General features: G+C 40.7%; 1 pseudogene; it reads left to right on the top strand.

The window, feature by feature from the left end:
* Positions 1–1327: 1327 nt before the first annotated feature.
* On the top strand, positions 1328–2035 carry LOC148042466 (E3 SUMO-protein ligase KIAA1586-like; annotated as a pseudogene).
* Positions 2036–6232: the final 4197 nt, after the last annotated feature.

Genomic DNA, 6232 nt, shown 5'->3' with positions numbered 1-6232 from the left:
TATGAACTGCTGCTAAACATCTTTATCTAAGCCATCTGCGAATCGATCCAACAAGGCTTCTTCAGATCATCCCCTCATATAGGCCGACAACTCCTGGAATTCCTGCACATATTCAGGCACAGTCTTTTTTCCCTGTCTGAGGGTTGTAAATTTTAGCCTAGCTCGACGCTCAGTGAGAGGGTCGTCAAACCTTCTCCTCATTGCCGCCATAAAGTCATCAAAATTCCTCAGGAGAGGGGAGTTACTATTATGTAATCCGACCATCCAGTCTGCTGCTTTCTTTTCTAGGGCCATTAACACTATTCTCCCTTTAGATTCATCAGAGTTCAGATCAGGCCCATATATTTGCATATAATTCCAGACCTGAATAATAAACAACCCCAAACTGCTGGGCTCTCCATCATACTTTACGCTTAAGGGTGAGACCTTAGCCATCCGGCGTCGCCTGGGCCCCTCCCTGCTCTCGGAAAGTCTCTAGCCGCAGGGGGAGAGATTGGTGCTGGGTTTTCTTGCGCACATCCTCCTTCGGCCCCTCTAGTCTCCCTTAAGCTATGCAACGGGTACCTTTTTTACAGTTCCTCTGCTGGTTCCCTTTCCACAGCACTCTCTCAAATCCGGCGTTCACTCAATGCCTCTTCGAGGAGTCTCATGGCTTGGGACATTTTGTAGTCTTCCTCCCTAGAGCCACTCCAGTCAGCTGCTGGTTTTTTCTTTGGTCTCCTTCTCGTGACTCCAGTTAGTAATTCCTCAGGTTCCTCTTTCTGTCCCACACCCCAAGTCCACCTGGGTCGACCTGCAGGTTCCTCCACTCTCAGGTCGGCTAGCATTTATGTTAAAGATGGTGCTGCCATTGCACCCATGACTTCTTTCTGGTCGCTTTCATGTAAGGACATTTTTCTTTTCCTTCTGTGAGGGCACCCCCTTCAGAAGTTGTTTACTCCGTGTTGGGTGCGAGGTGAGATTCAGCTTATTGTCAGGTTCTGCTTCATTTAATAATCAGGAAAGAAACCACTCAACTCCATTTGTTAGAAATTAAATGTACTTTTACTAATTACAAACAAATAGTAGCAAAACTAAGCTGAATCTGGTTAATTAGGCGCGAAAGCAAAGAATATCATGTATAGGTCAATCCCCTCCCCTTGGCACCCTAGTCCATAGTCCAATTATAATTCACCCAACTGTGAGGTGGGAGATATCTTCAAAAAACATCATCAGGGTGGAATGCTGGACAGTTAACCTTGGCAGGAAACTCCCTTCCTCCACATGCGTAATGAGATGGTCAGGTCAGCGTCTAGAATCTTCCTCCAGCACATCATGATTCGGGTTCTTGGCCAAGAAACCAAAACTGGCACAACAACCATCAGAATTGGCCTTGGATGATCCAAAGCCATGCAAAGCACCACAAGCACCATCACTCCCACCACTTGGACTTGGACTTGGAGAAAGCAGCAAGCCAAGTATTGAGTCATCCAAGCCCAAAATTGAAATCATTCTCCCTGATTGTTGGACATTGCAGCAGTACAGCAATTTCCAAGAAAAGTATCTGGGATTGGATGTGTCAAACGAGAAACTAGGTTGCAAGTAGTGTGAGAAACATGACTTTGCAATAGAGAGTGGTATTTATGTGTCCAAAGAATGGAAGCATTTCATGATTGAGCTAGCTGGGAAAAATAAGGAAGTGCAGCAAGCTTTTCTACAGAAGAAAATGAGAGAACATTTCACATCAAAATCCCACACCATTTGTAGAGACAACGTCAAACAAGGGGAGCAGGATGCCATAACAAAAACAATGGAGAAGATGCCTGGAAAGTGTTTAGACACCACTTCTAAAATGTTCCAAACTGTTTACAGCATGGCAAAAGCATGAAGGCCAATTTCAAGCCTAGAAGAATTGATAGAGTTGCAAACTGAAAATGGAGTAGATCTGGGGATAGGATTACATTCAAGGCCAACAGTTGTGAAAATAGTTGAGTGCGTTGCTAATGAAATTAAAACTGAGATGTTTTCCAGCATCAAAAAAAAGTCGACGGACTAATTATTTCAGAAACTTTCAAAAACATAAATTTTGTGGAAAAATCATTGATTTGTTGGACTTCATCGAGAAGCACCATAACAAATTTGCAGCAAAGACTTATGGACTGTGAACATTTAAAAACAGGTAGCCAATTGCAAGACACCACTTGTAAATTACAATCTTTACATTTTTTGGCGCCAGAGTACTGGGATATTGCAGAAGTAGTAGTAGTTCCATGGACAGCAGCTGAAGAACAACTGTGCACACTTGGTGACATTTTCAATTACAACATTAATATCAATGACTACAGAGATTTTTTGGAGAATTTGTTAAAAGATTCAAAGAACTGGCAGTATTAAAAAAACAAAAGATATTGTCAGGACAATTGCTGTCAGTTCTGCAGAAGCAGAAAGGGGTTTCTCAAAAATGAACTTCATATGTTCGGAGAGCAGAAGTTGCCTTGCTGTTTCTAATTGAACTAACCTCATGACCATCGATGTTACTGGCCTACTTCTTCCAAAATGGGGCCCTATTCCTGCAGTGAGAAAGTGGCTACGAGGACACCATCTCTCAGCGATGATCCCAGACTCAAGATCAAGAAAAGTGGAAGTGAGGAGAGCGCCAATGAGAAATGGATGTGGAAACATCTTAAAGTGAAAGACGACTAATACTTTTATGTAAGTATTTGTCTATCTCTTTTATTGTTTTGTGTACTTCTTTTATTCTTATTTAAGTATTAAATTGTTACATTTGTATATCATGGTATAGCTTCTTTTTGTAGGTCACTATTATCATTGTGCACGGAAGACAACACTTTTATTGCTCTTATGTAAGTATTTGTGTACCTCTTATTGTTTTATGTACTTAGTTTATGGCAAATAAACAATATGAATGATATAAAACGATAAATAAATAATTGGTGTATTTTCTTTTGTAGGTCATAAGGGCAAAGAAGTGAGGTTAACTTGGCCACGCCCACCCAGTCACATAACCACCAAGCCACGCTCACAGAACTGGTAGGGAAAAAGTTTAGATTTCACCACGGCTGCTTCCCTTCCCCATCACAAGGCTCACTAGCTTCCTCCCCCCAAGAGGGGCTCCCCACTCAGCTGGGCAGAGTCCGGTCTGGCATCTCTGCAAGAGCCCCCTGCTTGCCTGGCCTGTGCATGGGAAAGGGTGGCCTGGGAACATGGGATTTGGGGTTCTACATTCCCAGTCTCTGAAGATGGAGTGGGATTTTGCACATCAGCTTTTCATCTGCAACACGAGGGTCCTCGGCTCCCTTCCTATCCTCCCTGCCTCCCCTCTCCACATGGAGTGAGAGGCAGCCTTGATTTCTCCATTTCTTTTCACTTGTTTTTTTTTTCTAGTGTGTGTTTGAGAGATTGTTTTTAACTCTGGAAAGTTCTGGTAACTAGTTTTTCACTAGTTGATTTTCTTCTTAGAGACTAGCTGCACTATTTAATCAGCCATTTTGTGTGGTGCCTTTGAGCATTAACTTTCAAAATAAAGTACATTTTGGTTCCAACTCAGGAGGGAGCTATTTCAGATCTGTGATATGCTCTGGCATTAACTGGCCTCTGGGTTTTTCTATTTAACCACAATACCAATAAATGTCACATTTATTTTTTCTTCAGCCACAGGTGCCATGTATTCCCTCTGGGGTCATTTTCAAGCATAGATACCCAAAATCTCTCAATTTTAAATGACTGATTTAATTCCATCTCTGCCCCTCTTATTATGAATCACATGGGGATCATTTCCCTTTCATTTCCCTCCAGAGAATTTCCAAACCACCTTTGAGTCCACAAACTGTTCAATTCTCCAGGGATCCCTCCTGAGAGGGAGAATTATGATAAAAGTTTCAGCTCTGCTCTTTGGCCAAATGCTCCAGGGGAGACTTTGGGCAGAGAAATATGGAGTTTTGGGACAGGCAGGGTCTGTGCTCTTGAATGTACTTCTCTCTCCTTTCGAGGTGAAGCTGAGTGTTTCTCTGTGTTTCAATCAGGAAAGAGACTGGATCACATTCCACCTTGTGAGAATCCTTTGAATTCTTTGAATTCTTCTTTAGAAACAGAAAAGGGATTGATTGATTCATGAATTATGGACCTCCTACTTCTGGTCTTGATGCCGCTTTTGTCCCATCCAGTCTCTGGGAAACTGAGAATGAAATGTGTGCAGAGTTTGGAGAAACAGCATGGAAAACAACCACAGAGCTTTTACAGCCCAGGAGACCATCTCATTAGTATAGTCACCACTGGAACTAAAAGATTGCATACAAAGTTGCTTTTCAACCTGGCTCCTTCTCTTCAGTTTGTTTTCCATGATCGGTAAGTCATTCAGGGTGATAGAATTTCACTCCATCCATTCTAACACTCTTCTTCTTTTCTATTTTTTTATTTTTTCATTTATTCCTATATTGGGGGATATGTCTAATTTCCTGAATGATTTTGATTTTCATGGCTTTTCTCTTTTCTCTGATTATGTAAAAGAGACTCAAAAAGGGGTCTGAAAAAAGCTGAAAGGGCTGCAGATTACTTTCCTTTCTTAGTTCAATCCTTAATTTGTCACTAGAATAATGAGTTTTATTTAAAGTAGTTCTGGAATCAGTTGTAGTTGCCATACCTCAGCCCATTTCCATATTTGTGTAACTGATCATTGGTTTTGGATCAATGGTGGCTTAAGGCTCAGTAGCCTTGTGGAGGATTATATATTTTTTTAAAAAGTATTTGCTGTTTCTGTTTATAATAACACTTTTTTTTGAAAAAGTTTTTTTTTAGACAAAGACAAACAAAACATGAAACATAAAACCCTCAACAATTACATATAGCATGTTGCTTGGTTACAACTTACAAGCATTTGTGCATTACCACTTTCAATTGTATATAAGATCACAGATTGTCCATTAAACATCCATAGATACATTATTATCATTGTACATCATACACAATATCGCCAAAAGTATTCACTCACCTGCCTTTACTCGCATATGAACTTACTGTAAGTGACAACCTATGGATTCCTAATCCATAGGGTTCAATATGATTTCAGTCCACCCTTTGCAGCTATAACAGCTTCAACTCTTCTGGGAAGGCTGTCCACAAGATTTAGGACTGTGTTTATGGGAATTTTTGACCATTCTTCCAGAAGCGCATTTGTGAGGTCACACATTGATGTTGGATGAGTTTACGTGGCCTACCACTTTGTGGCCGAGTTGCTGTCGTTCCCAAACACTTCCACATTCTTATAATACAGCTTACAGTTGACTGTGGAATATTTAGAAGGGAGGAAATATCATGACTGGATTTGTTGCACAGGTGGCATCCAATAACAGTTCCACGCTGGAATTCACTGAGATCCTGAGAGCGACCCATTCTTTCACAAATGTTTGTCTGCATGCCTAGGTACTTGATTTTATATACCTGTGGCCATGGAAGTGATTGGAACACCGGATTCTGATTATTTGGATGGGTGAGCAATACTTTTGGCAATATAGTGTATGTTCAGCTACAATTGTTATTCCTTCATTTAAACAAACATTCTAGAAATTAGATTCATATATATACCAATATTCCATTGCATCCTTATTTGTCTATTTAATAAAAATATGTCTTTATAGTATCACCTATCTCATCCTATTATTCTAATAACACTTTTTTTTCAATAGGGATGTTTCTGGTTTTCTAAAAGGCTTACGGTTTATTTTCACCATTCAAATAGTCAACAAGAATTCCCAGCTCCTGCACAATCTCACACTTGGCTACAACATCCATGACAACTATATGAGCACTTTTCACACTTCAGATGCCTTGCTGGACATTCTCTCCACTGGAGAAGCCAATGTCCCCAACTATGGCTGTGGAAGGAAGGAGAACCTTCTGGCTCTTCTTGATGTAGCTCAGACAGACATCTCCATCCAGATGTCAACATTAGGAGGCACCTACAAAGTCCCACAGGTTTGTGTGTGTTTTTCTCTATCTGATAAAATCAGTGGTGGATGGTGGTGAGTGAGCAATAGATGCAATCATGTTTCTCCATGGAATTCAAGAGCTGTTTTTCTCCATATCAGCAAAAATGTCCATATTTTACCCCATCATGTTCATGCTGAGATTAATCATAAAAGGTCTGAAATGCAAGCAATAAAATCCTTGGCGGAAACATTCTACCAACTATTTAACTGATTAAAAAACATCCCTGGTTGTTGGGGCCTCTATTGGC

The sequence above is a fragment of the Thamnophis sirtalis genome, unplaced genomic scaffold (genome assembly GCF_051295495.1).
Source record: "Thamnophis sirtalis isolate CommonGarterSnake01/CBP01778 unplaced genomic scaffold, rThaSir2_p1.2 scaffold_15, whole genome shotgun sequence".
NCBI lineage: Eukaryota > Metazoa > Chordata > Lepidosauria > Squamata > Natricidae > Thamnophis > Thamnophis sirtalis.
Note: the sequence above shows the minus strand (reverse complement) of the source record. Positions and strands in the feature narration are given on the sequence as shown.